The sequence below is a fragment of the Rattus norvegicus genome, chromosome 9, assembly GCF_021556685.1.
Source record: "Rattus norvegicus strain SHRSP/BbbUtx chromosome 9, alternate assembly SHRSP_T2T, whole genome shotgun sequence".
Lineage (NCBI taxonomy): Eukaryota > Metazoa > Chordata > Mammalia > Rodentia > Muridae > Rattus > Rattus norvegicus.
Genome location: NC_141542.1, coordinates 98,317,544 through 98,340,446, shown reverse-complemented (window position 1 = coordinate 98,340,446; position 22,903 = coordinate 98,317,544).

Sequence of the window (22,903 nt, the reverse complement as noted above, 5' to 3'; positions counted from 1 at the left end):
GTGCAGGCAACCACACCGTCAATTGTGTCACGTGCAGAACACACCTTTCTCTCCAGTCCTCTTTGACCTGTGACCTTTAACTTTTTTTTTCTGGTCCCTTTTCCAAGGTGATCCCTGAGCCTGGAGTAAGAAGGGTGGGATACAGTTGCCCCACTGTGGGTGAACACTGCACTATGCTAACTATGTCTTTAAAGTCGCAGATGAATTACCAAGACAGTATGGAAATTTTCATATGTGTCGTATCAGAAGGGACAGCTTATTATGGAGTCTTCTGATTTGTGTTTGTCTCTCCAATCATTCGGCTCCTTCTTGAGTTATGTCTTGTATCAAATCCCGGTTATTTCTTATGGACCTTGATTTGAGCTTTGCTTAGTGCTTTGGCTTAGAGTGTTTCTTTCCATCTGTAACCCGTATCCTCCCAGATGTGGTTAGTTCGGTAGTTAGGAATGAGGACTTTTGGAGAAATTATTTTATAATCTTATAACGAAACAGCTTTTCAGTAGACTCATGTCTCTTGTCTGGAATATTCTTAAGGATTTTTCGAGTCTAGTCCCTTTCTTCTACCCCAAGGAAGAAGCTCCTGAGAGCCATGTGACTAGAGAGGCAACAGATGTCCTTTCCAGCTGGCCTAATGTGTTCATCGTGCAACTGAACATTTGTTTCAGAGCGGAATCATTCTAGTCCTTCCACATCTTGTTCCTGACAACCACTATGATGTCCTCTCCTTCTATGAGTCCATGTTAAAGAAATCATACAGTATTTGATGGTTTCTGCATGGTTTACTTCACTTGATACAATGTCATCTCATTGAGGTTGATCTAAATTGTCATAAACAGTGGGATTTTCTTCTTTGTTAGTGGTTGAATTATCCATATGATTTCAGGCGTGCATATGTGTGAATGTGTGTGTATTATTGTATTACTGGGTTGTTAGTATAACTCATGTATATAACACTTGCCAGCATGTGTGACTCATTCTCTTCGATCTGGAGTGCCATCAAAACTATGTATTGTATATCATAATTTCTTTATCATTGATCCACTGAGAAACTCTTAGATTGGTTATATAGTGAATAACATGATAATAAATATGGGATAGACATTTTTCTATGATATAGATTATATTTCCTCTAGAATTCTCTGAAGGAGGCTTGCTAAATCATACGTTATTTCTAGCATTAATATTCTGATATGGATTCCCACTGTTAAACTTTTCTTCCCTTTTCATTGTCAATAGCCCTGGTTTTCTCTTGTCTTTTTATTAATAGCCCTCTGTAATCAAGCAAAGTGTCTCATTATTGAGGTTTTGATTTCTGTTTGTTTAATAAGTAGTGATGTTCATAACCTTTAAATGCACCCGTGAGTCACCTGTGTGTCTTCTTCAAAATAATTCTATTCTTTTCTTTTGCTAATTCTAAAATGGAGTTATATTTCTATGGATCTACTTGAGTTCTTTATATAGTTTAAATGGCCACTCATTTTCAAACATGATTTGCAAATATTTCCTGCTATACTGAAGATTGACATTTTAATTTGTCAATTGTTTTATGAATAAACAGATGAAATAAAAACAACACCCTGCAAGACAATAACACATGTTAGTAAGGAAACCATGGATTAAGAGACAGTCAGGTTAGGACACAGTATCACCTATGTTTAACATAGAGCAGTTCTGACATAGCTGCTTGTTGGCAGGGTGTGCAGGTCAACTGAGGCAAAGTCCTGAGAACTAGTCCTTGCTTCTTGTGCCATAGGCTGCTCTGCAAATGTTTGAGAAGATACAGGTCATGGAACTACTCTGGGATTGGGTTTCATAGATCCACATGTCAAAAAGGAAACATGATCAATTCTACAACTCACATCACTCATAGGATATAGAACAAAGTCAGTAACTTATGAGAAATATATCTATTTTTAGACATGGGTAGGAAAAAACAATCCTCAATAGTTCTTCACAAACAGACCTTTGCTTGATATTAAGAAAACTGTTCTCAACAACACCAAGTGGCAACAGCTCGCACTGTCACAGGACAAAGTTGATTGGGATGACAGCAGAAAGTAATCTAGTAGCATGGTGACCTCAGAAACATTTCCAGGCAGTAATCCTGGATAAGTCATGTCCTTTCTTGCACTATTTACTTCTAGGTCATATCCAGAGGAATAGAGACTTAAATTTTATTCACTAGGTTTGTATATTTATCAAATGTGATAAAATATAGTGATTAATTTGAATTACATGAGTGTATGTATGCACATGTGCTGGTATATTTTTAGCAGGCCAGAGACATGACTGAATGAGTTAAAATTCAGCAATAATTTATAAGATATGATGCAATTCCAAATGACTTCCAATGATTTTAATTGCAGTTCAAAGTTCATAACAAATAAACACACAATCAGATTTAATAACATTAGAAAATATATAATCAGGAGTGCAGTGCCAGTAAGAACAATAGAAGGTGAAAAATGGCAACAAACTAGCATTCCTTGATCTTTGTCCTGTGAGAAACCCAAAGGAATTAATTGGCAGAATTCTTCCATAGTTTGCTTATCTGATGATCAACCTGCCTCCTTCCTGGTCATATATTCAAATAACCTATATGGTAATAGATATTTAAAAACATTCATGTTTATTATGGCTCAATTCACAATAGCTAGGAAATAGAATCAATAATATGTCCATGAATTGATGGAAACAATGGAAAAAATGTGTTATAACTACATAATGGAATATTACTCAGCTGGAAAGAAAACTAATATCATTAAATTTGCAGAAAATAGATGAAACTGGAAAAATTATACCAGGTAAATTTTCTCTCTCGCATACATGGTTCTTTACTTTGACTCTTGTTTGTTTTGTATGTTTAACTCAGACAACATATAGAAGCCAGAGAACTAGAGTGGGCTCCTTAACACGGGTAACAGCCCAATTCAGGCAAAATGAAGTCATAGTGGAAAGGTTCGAGCATGAAGAGAATGGAGAACAGGAAATGAAGTGCTGGTTGACATCTTAACAAAAATAGTGTGTGAAAAAGCCATGTGGAAACCAAAGACAAAACTCAACTAAAGGAGATAGTAGAACAAAGGTGAAATGAAAACAGAGGTGGGGTACAATTAAAGGGGTAGGTAGGTACAGAAGGTTTTGGGAAGAGAGAGTAGTAGGGGGACCAGCATAAATTAAAGATAAGTGAAGAAACCTAGGAGACTTTCTAGTTTCAATGGGGCTTCTTTTGAAGGGAAGATAAGCATCTGATTCAATCCTACCAGAGTGTCCCTAGAAGAGTTGATGATACTCAAAGGTCGCCTGTTGAATGAGTGTACAGGAGCTACTCTTGGGCTAATGGAGAATCAGGGATGGGCAACTGGCACTCAGCTTCTCCTGAGTGTTGAGCGTGGTAAGTGGTCTCAATGCCTTACATGTGATGAGACCAAGAGTATGAGACCTTCCACGAGCAATCCAGAAGGAAGGTATTCCTTCAACTTCCTCATGAATGTGCCTCTCTGTGTCCTTCCTCAACTAATAATAAAAACAAAGCAGTCAGGAGTCAGTGTAGAAATCCTCTGTAATATATTCTAGAAAGAGTTGAGAACTAGGTCATTTAGAACATAGAAAATTTCAGACATGAGTTTTCCTTTGTTCCCTTCTCCTCCAGTCCTCTTGTCTCTTTTTATTCTTCTTTCTCTAAAGCATCTGGTTCCCTCTAAGTACAATTCCCTGCCCTTAAACACTTCCAAAACTGCAAGTCTCTCACCCTTTATTATGTGCAGAATTTGCCTCTCTGGCCTTATTTCAGTGCTCAGCAAAATTCCTTCTGGTTGGGAGCATCCAACTTCCTTCACATGTATTGGAGGATTAGATAGGTTTAATAATTCAAAGGGAGCTTTATTAAAATGATTAGATGTTGTTAATAATTAATGGATTAACAAGAAATTAACATTTCTGATATTAAGCCTGGCCTAGAAATGGCACATTGTAAAGTTCTCTCATATATTTCAAACCATGAAAGTATACAGCATTTTCTTTGTAGATGATGAAGACAAATTAATTTTAAGACGATGGAAGTAAGGGCCTATTGCATGACTCTTTGTATTTGTGGGTTCAAAGTAGAAGCAAACATAATGCTCCCTATTGAGGAAAGACAGTTACTTTTAGGCTATTCAGATACACCATAATGCTTTCTGATGGCTACTGGGAATAAGTTTTCTGGATGTCACAAGGAGAGTGAAGAATATAGTGAATACCGTGTAGGTATTTTAGGTTAGATTGTATAGGACAAAATTGGGAGGTTTGTTATTATTGATTTCAAAGTCATGCTGGCATTCTTGTTTTTCACATTTTCATAGTAAAATCTTAAGTAATCTTCTCCTTTTGCTGAAATATAATTTTATGACCCCGAGAGACAATCACATTAGCATATACTTATATAATTTTATTCTGAGTAGTCTTAAGAACTAGCGATTTCATCACTCTTCAGAACTAATGATTAAGTAGATATTACCATTTTTATTATTATCCTGTTAAGTGTGGCTCGTCTCAGCATTTCTCAGAATTTTGTCTTGCTGCAAATGATCAGATACTGTATTCTGGCTTTCAATAGATTTTTATATTCTGTGAGAAGCTATGGATGGGTCTGTCCTATGGCCAAGAATGCTTTATACTTTATCTCCTCATGCTTTAATTCTATCCCCATGCCCAGGGCATCTGATATCATTAAAATTTGTGTTTACTATGAATATCCTAGTAAGAGCACCAGTGGAAGGGGAAGCCCTGGGTCCTGCTAAGACTGAACCCCCAGTGAACTAGATTGTTGGGGGGACGGCGGCAAGAGGGGGAGGATGGGGAGAGGAACACCCATAAAGAAGGGGAGGGGGGAGGGGGATGTTTGCCTGGAAACCGGGAAAGGGAATAACACTTGAAATGTATGTAAGAAACACTCAAGTTAATAAAAAAAAAGATTTAAAAAAAATTTGTGTTTACTTAATATTAACCTAGCTTTGATTAGGGAATTAGCAATGTGATGATAGCGATATTGGCCCAAGTGGTTACATTCACCTCATCAGAATAAACAAACAGTCCAGTAGGATGAAGAAATAACTTTGGCTGGTGGAAAACTCTACCCGTCAGTATAGTTACTATGTAGACCTCCTTGTTCTCATTTTGGGAAATACACCAAGTTTATTGTCACAAAATTATTAAAGTAACCTATATGCTAGCTAAAAATAAAGAGCTGAAGGTGAGCCAACCTTTTCCTAAGTCCCATGCTGTGTTGGATAATCACAAGTGCATCAGGCTATGAAATGCTCGACCAAACCAAAGCCATGCTGAAGCTATGGCAGTGGTTACTTTTCTGAATCCCCTGTCTAAGAATATTTTCCATAAGCATTTCCATTCACTTAGTGTTACTGCTCTACCACACACTTCATTTTTTAAAAAAAGTACTCTCTTAAAGTTTCTAGATTCAATGCTGACTATTGTTATAAAGACATAGCTGTTAAACATATATTTAACATGGGTCTTTCCAGCACACTGTTGTATGATCAACCTGAATGGCTGGCATCACTTCATGTGGAAGGAAGAGCTTTTTCTATTTTGAGCAATAAGTATTTGAAAAAAATATTGAGTTTGATGATCTCAGCATGAATAGTAGCTATATTTTGTGCATGGCATGTTTCTGAACAGATTAATAGAGCCAGTAGCTAAACCTCCATGGTTGCTTTTATAATGGTCTGTTTTATTAAATGAGTGGAAGCATGTTGAAACACCTTTACATATTCGATGCTATTACTGAATTTGTAGAACTAGGGATAGGAACATTTTTGAGTATAGAGCAGAGTGTTGGCCAATAAGAAGTGCCAGGGTCACATGTAATGGCCATTAAGGTACGTTCAGAGTTAGCAGGGTAGGGTTATTACTGAAGTACCTTCACTGTTAGCAGGGTAAGTAGGACACTGGTGGACTCATAGTGTTTGCAGTACACAAGTAATCATGACACCAAGGCATCCTTAAAATTGAAGTCCTTGTTGGAAGTCTCCCAAGGAAGGACAAAGTCAAGTCACAAGTTCCCATCTCAGGGTCAGACCATAATAGGTACAGGGATGAAAGAAGTACAGATGCTCTGGCCTAGGCAGCCACTGTGCTGTGAATTGCCTTTGTGCTGCGTACTCTTCATGGTATTCATTAGTATCTTCTGTCCATGTTAATGCCTGCAATTGATTGACTCAGATGCCCATATTCCCTGTCAGTAGCATATTACGTTCATATTTTCTGTTTCCTTTTGTTTTACTCTCTCCTTTCTGTCCCAACCTCTGTGTTCGTGCATGTAGTATATGTACACATGTGTGGGCGTGTGTGTGCATGCCACACCACATGCTCACAGAGAGGTCAGAGGTGAGGTGTCCTTCTCTTATCATTCTCTACGTAATTCCTTTGAGACAGGCAACCTGGAGCTATACTGGTGGCCAGAAAACTCTAGTCACCCTTCTATTTCCCCTTTCCAAATACTGGAGCTACAGGTGTGTGTAGACATGGTCGGCATTTGATGTGAGTGTTAGAGATTGAGGTCAGGTTCTTGTGTTTACCCAGCAAGCACTTTGCTGACTGAACTATTTCCTGCTGTTACTAGAAATGTTGCAGAATTGTCAACAGTCCTGAGGAGTGATATGCTTGTTCTTTGTGACTATGCTATACTTCATATGGATTAAGTAGAAAGAAAAGGATTTATAAGGCTGAATGTTTAAGCCTTTTAAAATGTGTTTTATAGATGGTGTCTCAATCACTTCCTTTTAAAGTAAGGGAATAGATTCTAAATAAATTCATACACAGTCACTTTGAAGACAGTGGAATCTCTCGGAGTTATGAATATGTCATCCAAGGTCACATTTTTGACACAACTGTTCCTTGAAATTATTGTTGATCACTGAGAAAGCCTTGGTAGGTGATCGTGTCAAAGGCAAGACAGAAATAACTGCAAAATGAGTCACTAATTTGGGCTCTATTTGTCTGTTCTTCAGTGATATTAGGAAGCTAATGGGATTCGAATTTTCAGATTACATAGTAACTTTCCAGCAACTTTCAGGTCCCCACTCATAACCCAGCCATTCCTTTGAACCAGCTTGAGGCTGCACGTGGTTCTCTGCTGTTGACAACTTGCTGAAGTCAGCAGCCACCTTTGCCAGCATGTTTGAATTAAGCAGCTCCATAGCAAACAGCTGTGAAAGATTCATCAATCACAGGATATCTATTATTGGAATTAAAACACCTTCCCACTCTGGCATAGATTTGCATTGATTGCTCTGGGCTGTGACACTCTGCTTGCACTCTGATGTTGGCTTGGAAGCTCATACATTTGGACCGACACCCTTTCTCTCTGGGTGTCTACTTCTGCATTGTGGAGACACAGGGTGTTAGGTGGAATTCAGATACATTGGATGACCTGGCTTGGTGTATACTCATTAAACATAGTAAACTAGTTAACAATCCTTTGGCAATTAGAAATTGATGTGTATCATCTGCCAAAGGCATTTTATGCTAATTCAATATCTGAGACAAGATGAGAGATGATTGTCACACTAAAATGTGGTGTTTAGAAATAAAGGACAATGTGACCTTTTAAGGTTAGTGGTCAGGATGATATTTACCATGTCACAATAATTATCTCTTATCTCACCATTCTTATGGGATGGGAACCAACCTGTGTTCTCCCACTGAATAAGGGAAGGCAATTAATGTTACATATAGTATTGTAGATCACATGTTCTTCACGATGACATATGTTCCACAGTCCTTTGGGAAGTTCCCCTACTGATCTGAATTGCACAAATAATAATTACTGATACTAGATAGCATTTATTGGCTACACATCACAATATTTAAAGTTTGACATTTATTTTAAATCCCTGGCTTTTTTTTTTAGCAATGCATAAATATCACTACCCCTCAAATGTAAAACATATCTTGAGGATAAGCTTAGTTTGTCTCTATTAATGTGGTCAGTTTGAAAATATCCTTTAGAAGTAGGGACATGTTATTCACAATTTGTCACGCCCACCTGAGAGAGGCGGGAGGGAAGCAGATACCCAAACTTTTTAATTTGCCTGTAAAGACAGGTTTGATTCTAAGATTCCCTTCAGAGTACCTCCCATTTAGTCTTTGTATTTACCAAAGTTCTTCTTGTGTTTCAGACTTTCCTTATTCATTTATCTATTCATTCATTCATTCATTCATTCATTCATTCATTCATTCATTAACATGTTGACAGTTTTGACATATACTTCTTAGGTGTTCCCCATTTGAGATTTGTGTGTTTTTTTTTCCCACCCTGTTTCGTAGGGCGTTCTTAGGCCAACATATTCAAATACCATTCTGATTACTTTAGAGCAAGCATATACACATTCAGCATAACCTTTCTCTAATGATGATGATGATTCTTTTGATTTCATGTCTGGGATGACTTTTGGTAAAAAAAAAAAAAGAATTCTCCATGCAAAATTACTCTTTTCTGTTCTGCCTTGCAAACCTTTCAGAAGAAAAATCAGCACCCTTGGTTCATACATAAGGCGTAAAGAGCTATGCCTTTTCTCTTTAGTAAAAGATTCATAAATTATTTCAAGTTCCCCGTAAGAGATGGTCTTCCTCTGTTACTTTTTACATTCATTTATATGTTAGCATCAGTATGGAGTCATTCACATGTATTGCCCACTCGGGTTTATAACCCAGTACTAATTATTGGCTCTTAATTATTGGCTACTTTCCACACTCACTAGAATCACTCACAGCTCCATCAGTTGACTTGATATGTTGTTGAGATGTGTTTACTGTTGTGCATGTAAATATTTAGCAGCAGTATCAGTCTGAATTTCACAACTGCAACAAAATGTCTGATTCTGGGTATTTTATAAATAAGAAATGACTTGTTTCGATGCAAAGTTCTGATGAACAGGCTGAAGCAGATGAAAGCTTTCTTACCATCAGGGTTAGAAGGGTATGAACATCGGGAGATGAGAGATGTGGAGCTCATCTGCATGCATGTGGTCTTTCTCTTCTTACAAAGTCACTATGATTCCATCATGGAAGCTATACCAAGGTAATTTTGTTTACTCCTAATCAGCCTCCCCCACTTAACAATGGCTCAACCTCTCACAAGATGAAAATTCTGACTCCTTAATGATTCTCACAGAGAACACATAGATCCAGTAGCATGTACTGATTCCCAAACAAGATACAAGCAGTGTTAACCCTCCTGTTATGTGTCACAAGATGCTGTTATATTTCTCTGTGTATTTCTGGCTTGGCCCCTTGATTTAGCCACTCTTTATTTGAACTCTTTGTTTTATTTGGAGTACAAGGTAAGAAGTCTGCAACTGGGCCCTAGAGATGATGGTGGCTACTATGACATCATTGTTCTTAGGACCTCTCGGTCTCAAAACAAGGGAGTTGTTGCACACGTGGGTCTTCTGTTTTTTACTTATTACTTTATCCAATGTATACAATATACCACCATTCTTACATCTTAGCTACCCTACTAGTAATGTATAAAGCATTAATAGAGTGTGAGTCAACATTGGTCCATGCAAGTTATTTTAAAAGCACATCATGGTCATTTAGCTTCCTTGGAGGAAGGGCTTCAATGGCTGGGGACAGATATTAGTAGCAATCTTCTCAGTGTAAACATATAAACCACTGTAGTCTTAAGAAATAAACAAGGGAAGAAGCAATTTTCATGCTCTATACCCAGAGAATATCTTGAAAAGATTATGAGGGTTCTCAACAGATAGAAATTATGATAGTTGATAAAATTAAAATGCCAATTTTGGCTATTTGATTTATGTTTATATCCTATCAAATTATAATAGTTTGCTTCATTAGTAAGTACAGATGTTATACAGCAACTATAGAATTAAAAGAAAGGAAGATTAAGAATTATTACAAGTAAAAAGTAAATGAGAATATTTAGAAACTTTTCCCAGCAAAAATTGTAAATAAATATATTTTACATAAAGTATTATGAAATGGATATGGAGCTAGCTGTATATCACTCCTTGTAATTGTATACAATAAAAAATCAGTGGGAAGGGGCATTATCCTCATGGTTTTTAGAATTCTTGGATTATTTTTTTAGGTAGCAGCTTTTAATTTCTAGATCCAAGAGCAATGTCTACTTTTCCTTAATTGTTTTCTATTTTTTATTACAACCATACAAAATACCGATTTCAATATCTGTAGACTTAAATTCACTTAGTTCCCCTGTATTATAGAATAGCAAAACAGAAAATAAATGATACTGTTTTAGATGACTGTTTGTATTGTTTCTCATAATATACTCAGCAATTTTTGGGAGTCCTAATCAGTTTTCTAAGGTGTCTTCAGAAACATTGAAATACACACACTGCTCGTCACACTTGCAACCAGCATCCCTAGGTTCCAGCTCTTGGAAGCTGCTTATATTCTTTGGATAAAATGAAGAATCATAGCTTCTTAGGGAAGTGGCTAAATCTAGGGCAGAAGCCAGACTTACCTCAGACAATCTCACTGCATCTTGTGACAGAAAATCTACTTCTTATAGATTGTTTAAGTATGTGTTTGAGTCAACAAAGTATGATGCTGTCAGTTCTGGATGTGAGTAGTAATGTAGGGTAACATGATACCTTTTCAAGATGAATTTTCAAAGATTATTGGTGAGTATAATGGTCCTTCGAGGGCTGTGCTGGCCACTTGACCTCTTGGTAAATTGCTCTTCCACATTTTTTACCTATTGTGGTTTTAGGTTTTATTTGTTTCTTACTGGTATGTAAGAATATGATTTTTAAAAGATTTATTTATTTCTTATATATAAGTACACTGTAGCTGTCTTCAGACACACCAGAGGAGGCATCAAATCTCATTACAGATGGTTGTGAGTCACCATGTGGTTGCTGGGATTTGAACTCAGGAACTCTGGAAGAGCGGTCAGTGCTCTTAACCGCTTACCCATCTCTCCAGCTCCAAGAATATGATTTATATTAAAGCTATTAACACTGTCTTACATGGTGGAAAGTTTGACCTTGTTTCTTCTATAAGACTTTTCATTTTAATGTAAGCAATGTTTTCCTAACTTCTGGCATTGGTATCATGGTAAAAACAATTAGAAGAAAAATCTTGGGTCAGCGTTTAGCTTTCATTAATTATTGCAAAAAACAAAAATATTGCATTAATTACTTTATTAATAACATTTCATACTTTTAAGATCATGTTTTCTATGCAAATTAAAATTTAAAATCTATCCCACTGCCATCGACATCCTTAACCTTATTTCTTAAAGAAGATACAAAAGGACTTTGAATTCCTTCATTTTTATGGGAATGCAGTTCTAGAAAAATCTATCAATCATATGAACATATGTTTTGTTTGCACTGTTTCTGTTAGAGAAACAGAACTTTATTATATATTAGAAATATATAAGTAATTTTGAAAGAGGCAAATTTAACTTTTAGTTAAGTGAATTAATTTCTGTATCAAGTTCACCTTGCTGGGATGAATAGAATTGTTCTTTATTGCTGGCAAAGAAAAATATCAAGATGATCTTCGGCAAATTCCCATTAGTATTCTCATGTATGGGGCTTAAAACACTATGAGGCAAACATGAGCATCCACACATCTTTTGATGACTTTACACTAGGTACTTCTATTTTGGACAGAGTTAGTATTGCAAATCAATAGGCGTCCACATACAGAATTCTGAAATGCTTCTTCTTGCTTATCTGATCCTGAGGGAACACTAGAAATCTTCAAGAATTGTTTATTTCTCTTTAATTTTATAGACTTTTGCTGAGTTTGTATTTTGGCAGTTTTCTATGTGTATGGTGTGCATTCTGATCATTATAACCCCCCCCCCCTCCGATCTTCCTCCAGCCTCTATTACTCTCCATAACCCCCCTTCCCACATTCTTTTTTATGGCTTTATTGTTGTAATTATGATGGCCACTGAATTCAACCAGGACCATTAGTGAGACAATGGGTTGAAACTATTCATTCATCTGGTAGGGTACTCAGTGGGTACACACTGAAGACAATAATTTATCAATGGCCAGTATTTCAACAAATATGGGTGGAACCCTGTAACTTTCTCTGTCAACCGTGCTTTACTATAGATTGGGCTAGTCTAGTGTAGACTTATTGCAGGCTGCCAAAGCCGCTGTAAAGTCATGACTGCACTGATTGTGTCATAACCTTAATCCCTTTTTCAAATCCATGCTTTCTAATCCAAGGTCAAATGAAGTGCAGATCCTTTGGAAAGTGGGCCAGGGGAGGTTGCAGAACAGGAAGAAGTAGGAGCAGGGTCTGAGTATTGACCTGTGTGAGCTGAATTGGCTCTCTTAGCACTCTAACATTTCCAAGTCTGACTGTGTGCCATAGCTATAAGGGGCCATGCTCCCAGGACATCTACTAGAGGCCACTATTGTTTGATTTCCTGCAGCTTTCCCTAGAAAAATAAACTGACTATAAGATGGGCCACTTCCTTACTTCCTTTCCAAATAATCCCTTTTCAGTAGTAGAAAGAGAAAGCCAATCAAGGTGGGAGAGAAGAGCCCTGAATTAGAAGCATCAGTTTGGGTGGGTAATGGACATGCTCCCTGTGAAGGGGGAAGCTTCATAGACAAGGGAACATCATCTTCTATTTTAAAATTCCATGGACATATCCATCAGGCAATTTGATGGGTAAATTAAGTAGGATTGCAGCTTCCAAGGAGCTTGACTCATATTCCTACCAGGCAGCAACAAATTACAGCTTATACCACCCACTGGGTATACCCTTCAGGAGTTGAACTGGCACTCAAACAGGCTTGCTAGCCAAGTCACTGAGAGCCACCCACAGCTGCTGCCACTTCTCCTGGAGGTGGCTATTCCTGGATCAGGCAGGCTTTTCTTCTTACACAATCTACCAAAAAAGCAATCCATTCATTCCTGTGGCTTAGTGGAAGGCCGGGATACTTTTAATAGTTTTGTCTATATAGAACATGACATTGAAGTGAATGATTTTCTTCTGGTGTCAGAGAAATAAAATGGTTGGCTTTCTACTTACTTGTACTATAATTGGAGAGAGAAAAAAAAATGGCACCAGTTAAAGGCCGTGGTGTGGGGTTGAGAACTACAGAGGTCATCTTACTATATAGAAATATTCTGTAGGCTACAGGAAGAAACAAAACTGACTACATTGGAAATCATTACTGAGAATGAAGTATATCTAAGTACCTGAACCACACTGGTGACATGTGATCCTCTGTACAAAGAACAAAGTCCTTATATCCCATGTATATATTTTAATGTGCCAATCTTTATTTAGATTGCTACCCAAAGCAAACTTGCTGGAAGTCATTTTGAGGAAACAAATATAAATAAAATATAGTATATAATATGTAAATACATAAATTATATAAATATGTAAATTATATATATATATATTATCCATCATTTTCATAGCTTCCCTTCTCCTTGTCATATGATCTTGTCACTGCATTTTTTTCTTTTTATAAACCTAGCCCTTAATCTGTGAGTAGACTCATTTCACATGTCAGTGGATAGATGAGGATGATGTTTCTCCTCTTTTGTCTTCAGATGCTATTGAATGCCATTTGTGTGCCAGACTCTCTTCCAGAGCCCCTCCATGGAGCTTTGGGCATTTCCACTTTGCATCAACTTAGAGACTGCATTGCTGTTCATAGAACGTCATTCTGGTAGCCTTGTATCTCAGGCTGGAGGCATAGAACTTAGATCATTATTAGGGGCTCTGAGGGAGCCTTATTAGTATAGATAGAAATATGTCTATTACAACTAAGAGAATCTTAGCTAATGATCCAGAGTGCTAAGCCAAAAATTTAAATACAGACATCATTCATTGGGCAATTGCCTTTGAAACTCCTTAGTAAACTTAAAGTATTTCCAAGATTTATTTAAAAGATCTTTAAACATCAGTAATAAAAATGAAAATTGACAAGGATTGGGGGTTAGGGGGCTATCAGGTGTGGGGAGAGCTGAGCAGAGAGGGCCAGGAGGGTGGATGGAAATCATGATGGGAGAGATCTCTAGAATTTGCCAGGGACCTGGGTTGGGGAGGGTCTAGGGGTGACTATGTGGGTAACTCTAGCTGAGATTCCTAGCCGTGGGGGATATGGAACCTGAAGTGGCCACCTCCTGTAGCCAGGCAGAACTCCAAGTGGAGGAACCTATTAAACCTTCTACATCAACCTGTCTACAAAACCTTCCACCCAAAATTTGTCCTACAAGATGTGCAAACATTGAGCAGAGATTGAGGGAGTGACCAATCAATGACTGTCCTAATGTGAGAGTCATACCATGGTCAAGAACCAATCCCTGAAACTATTAATGGTACTCTGTTATGCTCGCAGACAGAAGCCTACCGTAATTGTCCTCTCAGAGGTTTCACTCAACAGCTGACAGAAATAGATGCTGAGACCTATACTAAAGCATTAGACAGAGCTTAGAAAGTTTTGGGGAAGAGTTGGGGGAAGAATTGAGGGGCCCAGAGAGCATAGGAACTCCACAGGAAGACCAACAGAATCAACTAATCTGAACTTATGGAGGCTCTTAGGAGACTGAACCACAAATGAAAGAGCATACATAGGCTGCATCTAGTACCCCAATTCCCCACATATATGTAGCAGGTGTACAGCTTGGTTTTCATGTGGGTCCCCCAACAACTGGAGTTGGGGGGTCCCTAATTCTGCTGCCAGCCTGTGGATCCTGTCCCCCTAACAGGGTCATCTTGTCTAGCCTTAGTGGGAGAGGATGTACCTAGTTTTGCAGTGATTTGATTAATGGAAGAAATAAATATGAAGATTGACTAAATGAAAAAAGTTAGGATATAGGTTTTTTTCTAAAGAAGACAGAAATCTAAGATTAGATTTACAAAAAAATTTCTAATAACATATATTTCCTAAATACTAATTGCTCAGTTTTTGCTGACATGCCTAAGGTACATTTGTCAAAACTAACAACTTATCAGTGGTGTGTTACTAACAACAAAATTCCAAACATAGTTTTTTATTTTCTGGTATTTTCACCAGTGAACTATCCACTTTTATGTTGTGGTTCTGGTATCTTGTTAAACAGTACACATTATCTTAATTTGGATTATAACTAAGAAGACTAATGAATGTAACATCCAACTTGAGGTATTTTTGAGAAAGAAACAACTGTTTGCTATTACCCATGGGCATCAGATATAGACCAGATGGTTCAAGCTTGCTTTCTCTGGAATGCCCAGGTGAGTTATGCCCCTCCTACTTCTATTCTCAGAATCATACCACCAACCTTTTTTTATTTTGCATAGCATATATTGACCATATCCTCATGTACCTATCTTTTCCCATCCAATGGTTAAAGACAATGTTTTCACCTTTTTTTCAATAAAATTCTTGAATCAAAGACACATCAAGTGATCATTCACTATGATCAAAAATAGGCTTCATGCCAGGGATGCAGGGATGGTTCAATATATGAAAATTCACCAATGTAATCCACTATATAAACAAACTCAAAGAAAAAAAAACACATGACAATCTTATTAGATGCTGAAAAAGCCTTTAACAAACTATAACACCCCTTCATGTTAAAAGTACTTGAAGTTCTAGCCAGAGCGATTAGGCAATAAAAGGAGATCAAAGGGATACAAATTGGAAAGGAGGAAGTGGAGATATCACTCTTTGCGGATTATATGATAGCATACATAAGTGACCCCAAAACAATCCACAAGAGAATTCCTACAGCTGGTAAACAACTTCAGCAAAGTGGTTGGATACAAAATTAATTCAAAGAAATTAGCAGCCTTCCTCTACTCAAAGGATAAACAGGCTGAGAAAGAAATTAGGGAAATGATACTCTTCACAATAGTCACAAATAATATAAAATACCTTGGTGTGACTCTAACCAAGCAAGTGAAAGATCTGTATGACAAGAACTTTCTGAAGAAAGAAATCAAAGATCCCAGAAGATGGAAAGATCTTCAATGCTCATGTATCAGCAGGATAGACATAATATAAATGGCCATCTTACCGAAAGCAATCTACAGGTTCAATGCAATCCCCATCAAAATTCCAACTCAATTCTCCACAGAGATAGAAAGAGCAATTCTCAAATTTTTCTGGAATAGCAAAGTAACCCAGATTTGAGAAAAAAATCCAAGAAATTTTTATAACTTCTTAAATTGGATCAATACAAGCATTCATTTTTCATAGCTTCACACACTTATCCTCTCTGGTGTGCCAATGTGATTGTTTTCATTTTTGCGAAATTATTTTATTAGGTATCATCTCCTTTAGACACTAATTGACCTTGGAGAGGGGCACTGCCTATTTGTGCCCCCTGATGGATGTCTCCTTTGAACACTGTAACTATTGCTAATTATCTTTTGAATGGTTCGGTGCTGTGTGCCTTGCTCTCTGTCTTGCTTATTTGCTTTGCCTAGGTACCGTCTTTCGCCAAAGCTTTTTTCCTAGGCACTTGCCAATTTTAACGGAGAAATCTAGATTTTTTTGACGGTGGATACAGTGTCACTTGGATGTGTAATTTCTCATGAAGTGATGTCTGCCTAGGGGAAGCCGATACCTTACCCTCTCACTTCTCTTTCCTCTAGCCTTCTGTGGAGACTAACAAACAATAGAACTACCCTATCAAGTGCAGAAAAGTACATGAGCAGAGAGGGCTGAGTAGGAGGCACAGAACAACCCCATGCCTTATCTACAACAGCGTGTGACATCTCTCACTCCTCTATGTGCCCGGCTGTTTCTTGTAGTAGCTCTCTTATCAGCTAAAATCCATTTTTAATTGACACAGACTCAAGCAAAAGGAAACCAAACAAATTAGAGTAAGTTAAAAAATGGATCACGAAGGAGCTGAAGGAGTTTGGAAACCCTTAAGAAGAACAACAATACCAACCAACCAGAACTCCCCGAGCTCCCAGGGACTAAACCACCATCCCATGATTACACAGGGATGAACCTATGACTCCAGCCCTATATGTAGCAGAGGATGGACTTGTCAGGCATCAATGGCAGGAAGGCACTTGGTCATGTCAAGGCTCAATGCCCCATTGTAGGGTAATGTCAGGGTGGAGAGGTGGGAGGGAGTGGGTGGGTGGGTTACCTCATAGAAGCACTGGGAGATAGTGAATTTATGGAGAAGAAACTGGGAAAAGGGATAATATTTGAAATGTAAATTTAAAAATCCAATAAAAGAAAAAGAAAAAAATGGTAAAAAAAAAATGGATCACATGGAATATTGTCCGGAGAGCACTTAAAATTTGTGGGAAGTGGGAATTGATGGAAATGTTTCCTGGTACTACTTCTTTGGCTTTGTATTATTATTATTATGTCTTTACTGACATGGACTGGAAAACACGGGCAAGGCTGGAGTGCGGATTTTTAGGAACTAGTCGATATGCAGCAAAGAGCCAAAGCCCAAAGCTCCTCTGTGTTGAAGAATTGCCTAGGAAGAGTTTCCATTTGAATTATTTAGATTTGTTTTTATTGAAGAATTCAAAATAGTCCAAACTTGAGTTTAGTAAAAGTTTCAATTACTATTTAAAATTAGCCATATTTTAAGAGAAATAAGCCTACATGTGTTAAAGGCTGATTTAGGAAAATCAGCGTCTCCTATGCTATCACCTGAGATCTCGCTCCTTAGAAGTTCTTCAGAACCTAAATGTAGCCTGATGTCTACACTATAGATGGGGCACTGATGAACTGGATCATAGGGGGTCCTGATTCATCACCACACAAATGACCTGACGGCTTCTGTGCTAGACTACATAACCAGCTGAGGACACAGGAATGCTTACTGATTTCCTTTTCCTTTCTAGAACATCTGAATACATCTTATTTATTTATGACTTATATTCCCCTCTCACCTTATAATATTACTGAAATATCCCTCCTAGCAAGTACCTGCTTCTCAGCCTGACAGAGTGAGTCGAAATGATCTCATTATGAAAGGAACTTCCCAGTCCATTCTAATGACTGTAACAGGGTTATAGGGCCTGGAACATTAGTAACAGGTTCGTTTATATTCATTCCAATCCCTGGGTTATTTCATCAGACTACTCGCCAACTGGTCTGTAAATAATGACTTATTCTTCACTCTATCCCCAACTTAACTTAACACACATCTCAAAGTTTTAGCTCAATAGATATTCTTCTGAGTGAATGAACACCTTTTTCCCCCCAAAGGTGCAGTGAAAGTCTACACAGCAGGCTGCGGAAGAACCAGGCTTCTGGAGTGACTATGTGGCCTGACTCTCTCTGCCCTCTAGTTTAGATAGAAACTGGGCTTTCAACACTCATAGCGTGCTTTCTTCATTCTTGTAGACAACAAATGAAGGCTGCTGTGAAAAGAGTCTTGTGAAAAGAATGCATATGTCAAGTTCTAAAATATGCAGCGCCACGAGTCATGAGGATTGACACACAGACAGGATCTATGTAAATGAATTAGTGATCAAAGATAAACTTGTTAGGAAGGCAGACTTCCCCTGGCACCACTCTATACATTCTTGAGATTGTCACTGCATTATTCATGGGAAGAAAGTGTTCATGGGTCTTGGTGTTCATATACTTATTTTTATAGCCTACAATAGTCTTTGGTGGTATCTTTTTAATATATTCTTAAGGGCAGGATTTAGAACATTTTGTGATAAGACAATTTGACATACACTATTTAAAGGAATGAGTTAAGGAATCATGCTGCCGAGTTTCAAATTCCAATGCTGACTTGTTATAGAAACTCACTAAGCCTGCTTTGAGTGGTCAGCCCAGGAGTAGTACACACACAAGAAACCCTAAATAGACCCAGGGATCTGTATTTATATATTTATCTACATGTTTTTATATTTATGCAATGCATATATATGGATTTACATATATATCCTGATGATATATCTGGCTATATTATATATAATATATATAATAATGTAAAAATAAAATAATGTAAAACATTCTGAGAGTTCACATTAGAGAGATTGCACACAGGAATCTACAGGGTCCTCCAGGTCCTACTCAATATCAGCCCACCATAATAGAGCCACCAATCCTACACTCTGTGACTTGACACAGCACATGTTCATTGTAAAGCTCAAGAGACTTTAGGTAGATGCTTCCGGCTGGACTGGAAAGCACGTTCTCCTGGGCAGGCTTCTCTTGTCTGTCTGTAGCTCAGTTGGCCACTGTGAGCTGGTTTAGGATGATTTTTAGGTTTTCGACACAGAGGAGAGACAGAAATGTGAAAGGTCCATTTCAAGTTTCTAGAAAGTCCTATCTAGAAGAAGTTCTTGGTGTAAAGTGAGGCTTTCTCAGAATTCAGATGATGACAGATCACTGACTCAGGTAAGGTGACGGGGCCAGCTGATATAACATGGTGGGATGATATTGACTAGGACATGAGGAGTCTCATAGGTGCCTATGTGGAATCCCTCTAATGTGAAATTCAACTGAAATAGTTCGACTTTGGTAGATCTTCCCTGTCTCATCAGCCTCCACTCCTTCCCTTCTTACTGCAGTTAGTCCCTCTCCAAATTATATTTATATTAATAAATGAAATTTTGCTAGAAATTATTCAGTCTTGGGTTTACATGATTTTTTTTTAAGGAAAGGTCCCTTACTGTCACCATGGATAAGGTTTCTCTTCATTACTTGGGTCTCATGTTAGAAGCCATCACTTTAGAAAATGTATTTAATGTCACCAAGTAAAGGCTAAGGGACTCTTCTCTGTGTGCTCATGACACTCCTGTCTCCCTTTTCAGACACTGAAGGCCATTGTCTATTTTTCAGCTTTATTTCTTGGGCTCATGTTCCTAGAGACCCAAGAATCTATCTGTGTTTTGTGTTTCCGTTAGGAAGCTCCATGTTGCATATATTACTTACTCAACCAATGGGGTCATAGAGGTGAATGTAGGTGTTGAATTCATGAGCAAATTTGGAAAGGACTGTATTATTGAGGACCAGATGCTCCAGAGCCAAGAAGAGAATTGATAGAAAGCAGTGTCAGGCTCATCTGTAAGTTGAGAATGACCAAAGTACATAGAGTTGTTTCTTCTCTATTGGTCTCTTGTACAGATTTAAATGAAACATCAAACTCTATCTGAATGTTAGAACAAAACCCAAATTCTTAGTTTGCAATTAATTCCAGAAAGGAGTTATGCAGAAGGCAAAGAAGGGGAATGTGAATTATGACTTAATTTATTCCCTATGTAGACTTTTAAAATAAGGCAAACTAAATCCTCATTTTAGACTTTTTTTTTACAGTCACTTCTAATTACTAGAAATTATTTTAGACACTGAATGATCAGATATTTAACAACCCCCCCCCCACCACCACCATTTTTCAGTGAAGATGTTTACTTATTACTGTCCTAATTCAAAACCTGGTCACTTAGAAGTGCATGGCCTGTGGTCAGTGGGATGTTCAGGAAGAATAAACCATTAGAATGTGCTAGATCAGGGGATGCTACAAACTGGTGGAGCCCGTGTTGGATGACTCAGGTCTGTTTGGCCTCATACCTATCGTTGCATTAGCATTCAGTCCTTTGGAGTTCTTCTTTGGGCTGCCACACTTTAGTTTCCCAGAGAATTTGGGATGAGTGAAGTTTCATTTTGACTTTCCAACTTTACAAATAGGCATGTTTCCCGGGAGTCACAAAGGCCTGAGCTGGCCCGATGATGACAAAGGGGGGAAAGCACTTGTGGCAACTTGCAACGCCTCTGGTGCTTTGCAGGGTGGTGCCCTGTCTCTGACCTACTTATTTTCTCATGTTCCACCAGACTCTGCAGAATCTGCATGGCTAGAATGAAAACATGTTAAAGGGGAAGTTAAATCTATCTAACCTTTAAAACCCAGGGGAGATTTATCACCCTGTGTCCTTTGGAGGGCACGCTGCTCACACAGTCAGCAAACTGCAGGACAGTCTTTAGCTGGTATTTAGCATAAAGCACATTGTCACACTGACAGACTAAGTTTATATAGTGATCCTGAAGTACTAAAATAAATATATATCAGTGTTGATCCTGACAAATGTATGCACTGAAGGAGTTAACAGCAGCTTTTGAGTTTACAGCTATTTATCCATACGCTGCAAACGGCAGCTTTTCTAAAATGTAATCATTTGGCACTTGATGCTATGGACTTTTTTTTCAAATACAAAGTTGCATGGTTAATACTGGTCGCCCTTGATTTCTTGTATGCATTACTGAGAAGGAAAAGGGGGCCTGAGCCTTTTCTGTTTTACATTAAAGAATTTATTTTCATTATTTTAGACTCTGTCTATATGTTTGCAGGTGTGTGTGTGCACACGGTGCAGTTGCCTGCAGAGAGAGTGGCATTGATTCCCTGGAATTGGAATTAATGGGGGCTGTGAGCCTCTGGATATTGTTTCTGGGGACCAAACTCGGGTTCTATAGAGGAGCAGTAAGTTCTCTTACTCAATGAGCCATCTCTCTAGCCCCAAGAGCCTGGCTTTCAATAAACTCTCCAATCAGTCTTATTGGAAATATAGCTCGACAGTCTAGCTTGCAGTTTTTCAGGCTGCAAGAAAAATAAATCTCTCTCCTACTTTCTGCTGTCTCACAGAGAGCATGGTATAGATACAGAGACTAGGGGTCTCCAGAAGATGCACGACTCCTTCCTCAGCTCTCTGCCCACACTTCCGTTTGTCTTGAGCATAGGGTCTCCAGGTACTTCCAACAGGATTGGATTTCCATTCTAAGATCATCACAGCAAATGAAATGATTATTACAGTTATTCAACTGTCAAATGAGGAGGAGGAGGAGGAAGGAGAAGGAGAGGAGGGGGAGGAGGGAAAGGAGAAGGAGAAGAATTACCTCACAGAATGGAGGGTCTTCCAGTTCAGTGGTAGGGTTCCTTCATCCTAAAACATTTGCTGTCTTCCAGCTGGTGTGTATCTGAGCTCTTTGAGGGGCAGTGGTGCAATACAGCAGACCAGGCAGGCATTCAGGGGTAGCTCCACTAGATACCACACTGTAAGCTGCATAGCATGGTATCCTATTCTGTTAGCCCTTCTCATCTGCTCTGCATCCTTGATCTAAGAAAACCCCTTTCTAGGAGTGTATTTTCTTGAGCCTCATCTCTCCTTTGCACTACGTCTTAAATCTAGTGGTCTTTCTCCATTGCATTTCATGCAAGCCGTACCTCTAGCACCAATTCTTAATATCCAAGAGCTTCTGAAATCCCTGTCTTCTTAGTGCTGCTTTCTTCATCAAGGCAAGTGCTTACAGTTGAATTATTTTAATAGTTAATAGAGAGGGTGCTTAATGTGCTGCCTAGCTGTGCAACACTTGTGGGTCTCGTGTCTTTGCTGATCTTTGCTTCTTTGAGAAAGGCACAGCCAAGAACTTCTACTGGTGTTCCAGCTTGTCCCTCCTGCCAACTCGAGCCGAGGCTGAGACCTGGTTGTCTCTGCTAGGTCACGTCACTGCGGTTGCTAACCTGACTCTACTGAACTGGACTGCTGGTGCTAGTTATCCGGGAAGTGTTTGCCAGTGGATCAAGCTGCCGCTGCCTGCTGACCTGTGAACTGAACTGCTGGTGTCCAGACAACACAGAGTTGCTCCAAAGAACCTTTCTAAGCAGGTCCACTTCCCCTGTAGCCTTTCTTTTCCATTACCTCTGGTGGGTGATGGGCTATAAGGGAGGTTAATGCGTTTAAGAACCATCATTAAAAATAAAGTTTGAAAACATTAAAATCACAGTATAGGGTAGCAGGTTTTCCGTCTTCAGACCCAGCAAGAGATTGAAAGTCTTTATTGAAGGACTTATTGGTGTGTGTAACAGCCTTCCCCCAGTCTGCCTTCACAGTCTCATGCTCTGTGCTTCCCCATCTTACTTCCGTATCTAATCATCTACAAAT